Here is a 13,783-nt window from a genome sequence, read left to right on the forward strand (position 1 = left end):
CTTTTTTCCATAATATGCGATAATTTAGCTAATATATGAATAAAAAAACTATACTTAATACACACTAAATATGCACATATCAAAATACCCCACACTTGTCTTTTGCTTGCCCCCAAGCAAAACTGAATTTTAACACATTAGAATTATATATGACAACTCCAATATAACCCAACCATTATGCCAAGACCGCAACGCATGCATTTGTGACTAAAATTTTTCCTAAAAAACCCCCCATACTCCAAATACTCACAATCCTCATAAACATTCGCCCACTCACCCCGAACTATGCTCATTTTATGCAACCCTCCGAATCCATCCTCAGAAAACCTCTTTACCCTCAAGGTATTTTTAATTGAGCAACCCAAGCATACATATTCTAGAATTACAAATTTTCGATACCACTATGGAGCTTTTTGAATTCTTCACTTCCTTGATAATTTGATCTTCGATGTCTTTGAATTCACCAACTTGTATTGATTTTTGGTACCTTCAAGTTTTTGGATTTCTTGGAATTTTGATGTTTAGATCTTCACTTCATTTGTTCCAAAATTCTTACAACTTTTCTTGTAATGTATATGGCTAGACACGTAGGGTGGACCAGGTGGACTGTTGGCCGGTGCGGCGGACCAGTCACCCAGCAGACCCGATATGCATGGTTGTTCTGTTATTTGATATGATATAGCATGTTATGTGTATGGTATATGTGGTTGGTATTTTGGGGGTATCTCACTAAGCTTTCGGGTTTACAGTTGTGGTTTAATGTTTTTCAGGTTCTTCAAGAGACCGTGGCAAGGCAAAGGGGTGATTGTATTGCTCCTTGAGTTTTTGTTTTATGATATGGTTCTGGGAATCCTCTGATATTAAATGTATTGAAAACCTTTTTGTAATAACATGATCAAAATGGGTTGTTTTTTAAAAATTAATATTTGTTGAAATTTTGGTCGTTACAAGTTGGTATCAGAGCCTTGGTTTGAGTGAATTGGAGGAACATTCGTGTGAATCCAGTCTCAAATCAAGGAGAGTTTTTAAAAGAGAATTTAAAATGGTTGTCAAATTAAGTAAAAGGAGGATGCGGAGGTACGATCAGCCGGAGCCAGTAAGTAACCCCAAAATACCATACACGATATTTGTTTTCAAGCTTTGATAGAACAGCATGCTAGTACTAGGCTAGGGATCTTCAGGATTTCATGAGAATGTTTCCTGTTTTATGATGCCTACTAGCCTGGGGTTTCCTTCTGTATGAGATTTTCAGTGTTCCTCTAGGAGTGAGGATTGAGCGCTTGCTATGTATATTTGTCACTAGGGTGTTGTGGTAGTACTTCATAAAAATATGGGTAGGTGTGGAAGGTAGTATGGGCCCGTACTATTGAAAGCACAGGACCCATACGCGTATCAAGGAAACCATGACCTCTAGGGTTGGGTTGAGAGTTGGTTCCCGGGATAGTGGGAAGTATCTGAGATATTGTGGTGTTTTTCAGTATGGTGGTCACAAGGCATGCTGGGAGTGGATCCGGGTTAGGATGAGGAGCAGGAGAGGGAGGTCAGGGCGGGTCTGTACCACCCGAGGTTGTTGGTCAGTTGAGCACGGGTAAGTTGGATGCTAGGATTCGTGAGATCCTGCATGATAAGGTTGCTGCGTTGTTCTGGGCCGAGATTCCAGAACTGTTTGGTTTAATCAAGACCGCCATGGTGGAGTATTTTGATGAGCGTTATGCAGCTCTCGCAGAGACGGCTGCCGCGACGGCTACAGCGGGGTGTAGCAGCGACAGGGGGAGGAGCTGGTAGGGGTTTCCAGTATCGGGACTTCGATAATACGAAGCCCCCTACTTTTGATGGAGTTCAGGACTCGATTTTTGCTATGAGATGGTTGTCAGACGTGGAGGGGTGTTTCTTCACATGTTCATGCCTTGCTGATCAGAGGGTGAGGTGTGCTGTGAACCTGTTGAGGCTTGGGGCGAAGGATTGGTGGAGATTGACCACAGGGTCATATTCGGATGCACAGAGGGCTGCAGTTTCATGGGATCAGTTCCGAGAGATGTTTAGCACTCGTTATGTTCTGCGGGTTGAGAGGGAGAGATTGGCTCAGGAGTTCCTTAAGCTGAAGCAGGATTCGGAGTCGGTGACGGAGATCACCAGGATGTTCACTGAGAGGGAGATGTTTTGCCCCGAGTTTGCTTCGGAGCAGGCTCAGATGTCCCGATATCTGAGTATGATCACAAGGGATATCAGACAGTTTGTGTCTGCACAGAGGTGCGAGACCTTTTTAGAGTTGCAGGAGGCCGCCAGGCGGCGTGAGTTGGAGATTGAGTTGCTGTTGCGAGAGCAGAGGCAGGCTCCGGTGCAGTCACAACCGGCGCCGAAACGGTCTAACACCATTGATTCTAGATTGGGAGATCAGAGCAGCCACACTTGTGGGAAGTGTGGGAAGGCTCACACCGGAGTTTTTTGGTCCGGTGGTGCATGCTGCAAGTGCGGAAAGGAGGGGCACTATGCAAGGGATTGTTGGCAGGTAGTCCCGGGTTGGGATTTGAGGATATGTTATCATTGTGATCAGGTTGGACACTTGAGGGTCAAGTGTCCACAGCTAGCTGCAGGACTGGTGCACGCTCCAGCACCGGCTACGTTGAGGATCACGAGTGGAGGCCAGGGTGGAGCGGATCCCCTAAGGGTTCAGGGTCGTGCTTTTCAGCTTACAACGGAGGAGGTCAGAGTCATGCCGGATGCAGCTGCAGGTATGTTTCTTTCTTGATGTCTCGTTTATCTTGTGATTAGTGTGGAGTATTGTTTATCTGCTAGTCTTGTTGTGTGGATTTCGGTATTGTATTCTTTGATTTTGAGGGTTATGGCATGGTTATGGGCTTAGTGTTAGAAATTTTGTTGGTTATCATTCATGAGGGTTGTTCGTGGGAATCGGGTGTTGGTTTGGATATCGGGTAGCATCTGCAGTCTGAGGAGTAGTTAGCTGAATATCAAGTTTCATTCAAGTCCGAGATGATCAGTGTTGATGTGTGAATTCTGAAGATTGCTCGTGTTAGTGGGAATCGGTTCGTGTGTAAGTGTTTGTGTCGTGAAGGGTTGTTGAGGGAGGTCGGTGATGATGACCGGTGATTGATAGTCAGCGCTCTAAGTGGGGGGGGGGGGAGAATTGGGGAATTCTTCAGAAAAATCGATGAGTATGAAAAGCCGTTTAGCTGCATGGGATTTAGTAGTGTCTTGTTCAGCCAAAGGCATAGGCTGGTATGAGTAAATGGCAGGCGTGCGGGGCGGGATACAGACCATTAGCGATTGATTGTGGATGGCCTAGGATTGGGCCGGGACTGAGTATATGGGATGGAGGTAGAGTTCGGAACCCCTAGAGGGCTAGAACAGTATGCATGGGAGGAGTTTCACGAAGGAGTAACTCGGAATGTTGATTGCTAGTTGAGCAGTCCAGATAGACTGAAGGCTAGTAGGCATACGAGTCAGGCCGAAGGCTCGGAGGGCGGTCCAGCTAGACTGAAGGCCCTGGAGTGCAGTCCAGGTCTGTTGAAGGTTATAAGAGTGGTCCAGTTTGGCTGAAGGCCTGGTAGGGCGGTCCAGTCATGCTGAAGACTCTGCATGTGTTGTTAGATCAGTGCGAGGAAATGGATTGAGTATGTCGCGAAATGTTAGCGTTGTAAGGTCTGGCCACAGATATTGATCACGATTAGTGGAGGTAGTGCATGGACTTGAGAATCTTCGCGAGTGGATTCAAAGTATGTATGGTGCATGGGATAACAGTTATGCCATAAGGAAATGGTGTAGTGTTGGGTGAGCACCGTGGCACTTGTGGTAGTGTCAAGGCAGCCAAGTGGATCTCCTTGGAAGGGAAAAAGGAAAGGAATGTAGCTCCGAGAGGGAGTGTAAGTCACGGAAGTGAAAATAGTTGTGCGAAGTTATGACTGAAGTGATTCAATTATGGTTATTGCGCAGCGTGTGAGGCGGTGATATGGGACCACATCCGGATGGGATGTTTGCTGAGGTCGCGGAAGGAATTCCGCAGGTGTAGAGCCGAATGGCCCAGAAGGGATGCAGAGATGGAGTCTTGGATTCCCAGCTCGATTTTTTGTTTAAGAAATTGTGTATGCACTGGTAATTCATCTTGGGGGATGTTTGGAGGTGTTGTTAGTGTATCAGGTTTCCAACCTGAGGATGCTAGAGTCAGTTCAACATGGGTATGAGATTGCAGAGAGGGACTCATGAGAGTTGCTATGAGATTAAGGGATGTATCATCCTGTCAGCATAGAGTGGGTAAAGTTGAATTCATAATGGGATCCTAGTGGTTCAGGGATTATCTCTAGCTCGTTTGAGTCAAGTGAGTGTTGTGACTTGGATTGAGCGAAGTATCAGGGAGTGGTACTCAGTTGTTAGGTGTGGTTATCAAAGGGTAAAGGCGGTGGTCGGCTTGTGACGGTGGTCAGGACACCGCGAGAAAGGAGAAAGTGCGTTTTTGGTTTCTATGGTTGTGCTTTGAGGAACCTGGTTGGGTTAATGCCAGGAGTTGTAATGGGAGAGAATTTCTAGAGTTGAGTTGCCGCAGGCTTCAAGGACGAAGCCTAATTTAAGTGGGGGAGAATTGTAACATCCTGAGTCCAGGAGTGCAAGTTCGGAGTTCAAAGTGTAAATTTAAAGGGCAACTCGGCGAGTCCATGGGTGGACTCGGCGAGTAGGGTCGCGACTCAGGTCGCGTGTTAAGTGGCCAACTCGGCGAGTCCAAAGCTAGACTCGGCGAGTAGGCGCTGTGCGAAGAAAAACCTAATTTCGGGGAATGAGCCCTATATAGAGAGCATTATACCCTCTCCCCAGCCTCCTTACCTTCCCTTGAAGTCCAGAAAACCCTAGAAATGTGATTGTGAAGGATTTGAGTGCATTTGAGCCTTGGAAAAGAAATTTGGAGGAAGATCTTGGAGAGTTAGGAGGCTTGGAGCAAGGGGCTTTGCTTAGATTCGAATTCCTTACTGTTGGGGGCTTCATTTTGAGGTAATATCTCGTTCTTGGGCTGTGTTCTTTTAGATTCATCATTTTTGGGTTGTGTGGGAAGATTAAATTGTGGTATCTTGAGTTTGAAGGATAGATCTGAGGTTGCTACCTCAGATTTGAAGTGGAGGAGGTTTAGAGTGCATTAAAGTCCCTATTATTGAGTGATTGGTGAAGCCATCTTGTCCCAAACACTAGCCCTAGAGTGTAAATGCCTAGATCTCTTTGGATTCACGTAAAGTTTTCCACTTTACATGATGGAAAGGTTGTAGAAGGGTAGATCTACGTTTTGGATCAATTGCATGGCCTGAAAGGCTTCTGTATGGGTTAAGAACAGGTGGTACTCGGCGAGTCACAAGGGTGTACTCGGCGAGTTGCTTGAAGGCGCGTGGGAACTCGACGAGTTTGAAGAACTACTCGTCGAGTAGGTTGAAGATGGCCTTGGACTCGGCGAGTCTGTTCTTGGACTTGGCGAGTCTGGTCATGAGGTCCAAACTTCTTTTGGTGAAGCCATGAATCACTGAGTCAAGGGAGGACTCGGTGAGTGAGTGCGAGGGGACTCAGAGTTGTGAGACTCGGCGAGTCTCGGGGTGACTCGGCGAGTTGAGTCGCGGATTGGGGAAGTTCTAAGCATGTGGACTCGACGAGTCATTGGGTTGACTCGACGAGTAGAGTCAGTCAGGAGGTTGACTTTGACTTTGACTATGACCAATGGTTGACCAGTTGACTTCCAAAGGCATTTTGGTAATTGTTGGGTTTTGTTTTGAGTTCAGTGTTGGTGTTAGCCAGTGGTGGAGATCGTGTCAGTGGTCGGAGCATCTCGGTCTTATCTTTCTAGTCAGCAGTTGCGAGGTGAGTTATCCTCACAATATCAACAGGGTCTAAGGCACCAAGACCGGCCCTTTATCGGATTGTAATCCAGGTATTGTTGTTATGTTGCTGTTTTACTATGTTTGCATCCTGGTAGTTAGGATGGTATACGTTAGAGACCTGGTTAAGGTCGGTATCCTGGTATATAGGATGATGCTATGCTAGTGACCGGTTAGGTCGGCATCCTGCTTAGAGTATGTTATGTTACGTGATCTGCTAGATCGATTTGATTGAATATGAATTGTTATGTGATTGTATGTTTATGTGCACATGGTTGTTTGACTGGGGTTGGGTTGAGGCGGGACCAGCTTTGTGCTGTAGGCCAACATACCCAGGGCGGACCGGTTATTCCGAAGGCCCATCGAGCGGTCCGGATAGGATGTAGGCCCCACGAGGGCGGACCAAACGTGCCGAGGCTTGGAGAGTGGACCAGGCCGAATGAAGGCCCGGTGCGGGCGGACCAGTCATACTGTAGACTCAGAGAGTGGACCAGGTGGATTGAAGGCCCGGTGCGGGCGGACCAACCACCCTGCAATCTCGATGTATATGGCTAGACACGGAGGGTGGACCAGGTGGACTGTTGGTCGGTGCGGCGGACCAGTCACACAGCAGACCCGATATGCATGGTTGTTCTGTGATTCGATATGATATAACATGTTATGTGTATGGTATATGTGGTTGGTATTTTGGGGGTATCCCACTAAGCTTTCGGGCTTACAGTTGTGGTTTAATGTTTTTCAGGTTCTTCAGGAGACCGTGGCAAGGCAAAGGCGTGATCGTACCGCTCTTCGAGTTTGTGTTTTATGATATGGTAATGGGAATACTCTGATAATAAATGTATTGAAAACCTTTTTTTAATAACATGATCAAAATGGTTTGTTTTTGAAAAGTTCAAATTTGTTGAAATTTTGGTCGTTATAGTACTAGAGGGTCAAACAAGTTGTGGGACTGGAGGGTCCTACTGAGACACATTGGTCGGAGGGTCTTCCAGAGCTATAGCCTTGAGTGGCTAATTATTTGTGCATGGTATTTTGGGAAACTCAATAGAATTTACGCTTACCGTGTTGTGTATTATGTGTTTTAGGTACATCCGAGGATCGCGGGAAGGCACCGGCATGATTGTACACACCTGTTTGAGATTATGTTGAGGGTTCTGGGAATTGAATTTTCTTGTGAATTTATGTTGACATTGAGACACTTATGATTTTCACGAAATATATTATATGAGTTTATGTGTTTTAAAAATGAAAATATTGATTGAAAAACTATGTCGTTAAAAGTTGGTATTAGAGCCTTAGTTTGAGGGATTTGGATGCACCTTCGGGTACGTCTGGACTCAAACTAAGGGTTTGAGAATTTTTTTCAAGAGAATGGATTTTTATAAAATGAGTAAGAGTGTCTAAGAGAAAAACGAGAAAGAGCGGTGTGTACAATCAGCAGCGCCCAAACAGTGATTTCCCCAAAATACCCTAACTTTCAGTGTTATGAGATATTTATGAAATGATATGATATACGTTATGCATGCTAGAGATTAGGCTAGGTACTTCATATTTTAGGACTAGAGGGGCCTGATTTGTGATGCCTTAGCCTAGTAGTTACTGCTACCTGTGAATTGCTTTGAGTACGAGTATGTGGCAGAAATGAGCTTGTGAGAGTATCCTATGTTTGGCGAGATATAGAGTACTTATGATCTGGAATCCTAGGAGGAGGACATGGGGTGATTACAGATGCGGTGTGGAATGTAGTATTGGGCTCGTACGACTAGAATCACCGGGTCAGTGAGCAGTCCAAGTAAGAATCCTCAGTATGCTAAGGAACAAGTAGGGGTAGTGATCGAGTTTGAGTATACTCGATCAAGTCTCTCACTATTTTATGGTGTGTCTCAGAGACATCATGGTGGGTACATGCCACAATGCTGAGAGAAGTGGAGTTAGCGATGATATGATTCACAGGATGATTCATGAGGAGGTGCTCGTATCGATCCGAGAGGCCATCCCGGAGATGTTTAGGTCTATCAAGACCACCTTGATTAAGACGTTTGATGAGCCCTACGCTGTAGTTACCGAGGTGGCTGCTACTATAAGCACCACAGCTGACACTGCTGCCATGCCACTGGCAGGTGACTCGTTGTGGTATCAGGAGTTCAGCAACACGAAGCCACCAGATTTTGATGGGACTCAGGACCCGATTGTCGTGATGAGATAGATCGTTGACATCGAGGGGTGTTTGTACACTTGTTCCTGTCTGGAATAATTGAGGGTACAGTTCATGCTGAACTAGCTTCGTTTGGGGGTGAAAGGCTAGTGGAAGTTTGTGACAGCCAGCTTCACTTCTGCAGAGCTCACTGCAATATCTTGGAAGATGGTATAGCGATCTGGTTTCAGGAGTCGTACTGGGTTCTACTTTTGTTCACCAGATGGTGTGATTACTCGTAGTCTTGGGCAGTCTCCGTCCTGAAGTTCATATTAAAATTCATACATGGTTCAACGATCACAATCTCGTGTATACGAATCGTATATAATTAAGATTGAAATGATAGTCGAATAAATGATTCTTCTTTACGTTCACATCCCAATAGGAAAAGAATTTAAAGTGGAATCATCAATTCTAAACTTGTAGAACCTTGATTATATACCACACCTATGTATACATTCTTCAGCGATAGATCAATCGTAAGGAAATATTATAGCAAGAGACCAGTCTAGTATCATATCATTATGTGAGACATTATGAATCATATCCCATATGCTTCAGGTATGAGATCAACTGCATATGCTATAATATTCACATGATCCGATGTTTCCCAATGAGTAGAGCATTAAGAGGGGAAAAGGACAAGAACATGATATGACTAAGGTTGTTAAACAACTGTCAAGGACAATCTAAGGTTCTCCGAAGATTGGTCGGTTGTGCACAGTTGGAGGTATAGTAATTGATGGACCATATTGATATAATTCGGAATAGATAGAATTATATTGAGAACAGATTGTCATATGGCAATTATGGAAATGTTTCCATAGTAAGAGTTGGATATTAAAAAACTTTGTGTGAGATAGAAACTTTAATGCAAGAAGGATGTTCAAGTAATGTTCTTAGAATGTGAGACTTCCATTCTAGGTAATTGTCTTGTAACATTCTAAAGTGGAATCCTTTGTAATATCATTGGCAAAGTCTTTGTTACTTTTGTGCCTAGATATTACAAATATTTATCGTTGCATGAAATTTAGACTCGAAAAGATTCTAATAGTGACAAGAAATTGGTATTCTTACACTTATAATAAGCATTTGGAATCGCGAAATGTGTACAATTGATCTATTTCACAAAGTAAGGATCATAGATGAACATACTATGCATGCTTGGAGCACGAGATAACTATTGTTTTAATTCAAGTATTAAGTTGATTAGTCGAAACATTATACAATGAATAAAGTCTAATCATTATGGTGATTAAAAATAAGTGTTTTATTTATATTCAAAAGTTTTGAGACCATATTTGATTGTTTTATTCTTGTGTTTCACTTCACATGTTTTACTTCCTGAATAACTAGGTTATTCAAACATCCACAGTCAATCAACTTTGGAAGTAAGTAATGAGGTAAGACTGTCACGAATCTGATTGTAGATTGTCTAAGCTTTTAGACACAACACAAGTTTTCTACAGTGTTTATGAGTACTTCTAAAATAAGATTTGAGTATTGGATTAAACCACTGCTCATTTGAATCACTTTATGGATTTTATCATAAGTGATTGTGAGATGATCATATCATATATTCTTGAAATGAAGAGATATTATTTATTGTGTACAAATCGGTTGCAGATTGATAATAAGTATACAGATCAGTAACTTGATCTTATAAAACATATTGTTGTGTGTCATTTGATGAGTAATTAGTACAACCATATGAGTCGAAGTTTATCCATTCCTTTTATCCTAAGAAGATAAAAGAGATATTTGTGGGCTCCTAGATGATTTAGTGATGACATGCTAAGCGCTTAGCCAAGCCTGGACAAAGTTGATGCAATCAATTATACTTAGTCGTCATAAATCCGAAATCGGGAAACAACACATGGAAAGGGAGAATAATTATAAACCCATGTCTCATGTCCATATGATATCTTGTAGAATGGAGGAATATTTGATATGTTATCAAAAGGACGCATTGCTGATAAGGTTAGAGTTCGACAGTGACTTTTTAGAGCTACGATTGCTAATTGGATTTTGAATTTACATTCGTAGTTATAGTTATTAGACATATCCAAAGTAGGAGACTATTGGATTAGGTGTTTAAGCCCAGAACTATAATTGGTATGTACTTGACCCAATACTAGCCTGGTCCATTGTGGGTTGCATTCACCAGAACGATTTGATAGTATGGATATTTGAGAAAGAGTTTATTTGTGATTTATTAATTAATATATTATAAGTATAATATATTAATTGAGAAATCATATTATTTAATTAGTATTTATCAAGAATTAACATGGAATTAATTTAGTGATCAAAAGAGACTGATTAAATTAATGTGGATTGATTATATAGCCAATTTTCTGTGCTTCAAGCTCTCTGTCATTGTCATCCAATTGCTGGTGGTGTTTTGTGAAACATTTGAGGAATCACACTTGAGGTGCTAAGCTCTTGAAAGGCCAATTTCTACAAGCTACATTTAGAGGTAATCATATAACTAGTTTTTTATATTACAAATATCAAATTTGAATGCTAATTAGGCTTGATGCTTTGGAAAAAAATACTATTTCATGTATAACTAGAGAAAATTTAGATCCAAAGCATTAGGGTTATATGTGCACCATAGGGATGTTATAGTGCTCATAACCCAACAATATCCACTAAACAGTAGCACGACACCCACCGAAGAGACTACTAGGATCCTCCTAGGTTCCTACCCTCACCCTGCCATCGGCTGCTAAAGAACTCCACATGATGCCAGCCATCCACCTCCTGGATAACATCATATCCACTTAGTAGCTGACTCCCATCATTCAAGATTTCTACAAAGCACAAATCAAGCAGCATTCGTGCAGTGACTCTCTAACTTATGAAACTATCATAGAACATTCATCCCACATACAACTCATGCTATCCACATCTACCCTTGATGGAGGCTTCCTTATGCATGCAATTTAAACGCATAACAGGATCTACTAGACTATCGAATAATAGACTCTACCGTAGGACAACAACCAGACGAGGAACAAAAAATTATGCCAAGTCAGTTATTCTAAGTCTATAAGATCCTAATCGTATACAATTTTCAAAGCATACACTTAGCAATTACCAATACCAATAGTTCTTCAGATTCTAGCATAGCATCCAGTATCTCCAAGGCTACAAGCATCACATATCAGGCCAATCTATCGCTGACTACTCAGCACTAGCATACAAGTCTACCAGATCATACAACATATAACAGCATCTCTCCTAGCATTAACTAGCATGTGATTCTCAGATTCATAAATCAAGTCATAACTAATAAATTGTATGGGTATTCTAGGGAAAACTTACTTAAACTCGGCTGATTACATGCACCACACCCTTTCTTGTCTTAGAAAACTCTTTCCTTGAAAACATTTTTCTTTTTAAAATTTTATAGATCCTCAGTTTGAGTTTAGAAACAAAGGAAAGTATATTTCAATCCCTCAAACCAAGGCTCTAATACTAAATTTTAACGACCCAAAAATCCAAGGTAAATATTTTATTCATATTATATTCAACACATAGTTATCTTTTAAATCTAATTATTCCAAAAACATTGATTAATTAAAAAATTTATCAAAGTTACATCCCATAATCGCAAAATGCGGAAAAGACGGGTGTTTGTGTTGCGATCAAACTGTTCCCTTCCTTTCCAAACTGATGACACCTGAAACAATAAACAATACTGTAAGCACGAAGCTTAGTGAGTTCTCTAGAGTATACCCCACATAATCCATATAATCCACATAACCGTATAAAGCATATCATACACATAGGCCATATCAATCACATATGCCACGCATGCAAACATATAACGAAGTTGTTGAAACCCTCAAGGTCTGACTCCAGATGCCATAGGAACCCCCTCATGGTCTTAGCCCTCTGCCATAGGAAGCCCCTCATGGTCTTAACTACCTTCCATGGGAACCCCCAGATGATGTTAACTAACTGCCATGGGAACCCCCGTATGGTTTAACTAATCAATAGAAAATTAATACAACCCATATAAACCATACATATAAACATATAACGGTGCCATGGAAACCCTCTATGATTTTACATCGGGAGCCATAGGAACCCCCACATGGTTTTAGCCCATTTCCATGAGAACCCCCACATGGTCGTAACTAATCAACAAAAATGTCATACAACCCATATAAACCATACATACAAAAATATAAAGGCGTCATGGAAACCCTCCATGGTCTTACACCGGGTGCTATAGGAACCCCCACATGGTCTTAGCCTGCTGTTATGGGAACCCCCTCATGGTCTTAACTAATCAACATAAATGTCATACAACCCATATAAACCATACATACAAATATATATATATATATATATATATATATATATATATATATATATATATATATATATATATATATATATATATAAAGGTGCCATGGAAACCCTCCATGGTCTTACACCTGGTGCCATAGGAACGCCCGCATTGTCTTAGCCCACTACCATGGGAAATCCCGCATGGTCTTATCCTGGAATGCCATTGGAACCCCCACATGGTCTTATATCCAACTACCTTGGGAACCCCTCGAGGTCTTCCATGCAAGCATCATAAAGACAAATAGCATACTAAATACCACACAATCAACTACCATACCACATATAAGCAATTGCCATGGGAACCCCCTGCATGGTCTTCACATAAATACATAATGTATGAATAGCATATTTGTAATAATCACTACAGCTAGATAAATGTAGAGATGCACAAAAACCGAATCCGATCCGATCCGATCCGGATTCGAATCCGATCCGGTTTCACTTACATCATCAAAAATCCGATCTGGTCAAAATCCGATCGGAATCTGGTCAAAACCCGATCCAGATCTAGTAAAAATCTGAATCCGATTCTAATCCGAATTGAAACCAGTTTAAACCGATTTTAGTAAGTTTTAAGCGGATTTTAGGGTGGATTTGGATCTGGTTTTTAGCAAATCCGTTTTACGATCTAGTATCAAATCCAATTTGGAATGTAGGATTAGGATCCGATTGACAATCCGGTTTTAAATCCGATCTGATCCGGTTTGGTCAAAACCGGTTTTGACCCTATCCGGTTTCGGATTGGATCCGGTTTTAAATAGTCAAACCGGTTTTTATGTGCGTCTCTAGATAAATGGGTTGGCCTTGGTGCTTTCGAACCATTGGTATGGTAAAGAGACTCACCTCACACTACTGAAGTCCTGTGAATAAAACTCAAGCTGCTGGTAGACAGATTCCTGAATTTTCAACATCAAAACAACACCTAATTAATAATTGGGTTTCAATGCATATCCATAAATCTACACTTAGGGTAAAAGGACCTTTTTGACCCATAACCTAGCTTGGTTCAAGACCAAGGCGCAAACTCACACTATGAAGGCCCAAAAGCCAAATAATCAACCAATGCCCAACATATTGCCTAAATTTCCAAATTGGGCCGAAACCTATGCATGGTTTTACCTTAAGGCCCAACCATTTATTATAGTCCAAACACTTGGCATTCTGATGGCCTAATATCTCATAATCATCATGACCCAATTATGGCCCACCTATTGCCTAATTTTCCAAATTTGGCCAAAGCCTTTCCAATGGGCTTTATCTTAAAGCACAATAACTTCCTTAGTCCATAAGTGGTTTCCATTTGGCCCATCAATTACCAATCACCAAAGCCCAAAAGAAGGCCCAACTTGAAGTCCAAACA

Source organism: Lactuca saligna, chromosome 5 (assembly GCF_052625555.1).
Source record: "Lactuca saligna cultivar CGN05327 chromosome 5, ASM5262555v1, whole genome shotgun sequence".
NCBI classification, from domain to species: Eukaryota; Viridiplantae; Streptophyta; class Magnoliopsida; order Asterales; family Asteraceae; genus Lactuca; species Lactuca saligna.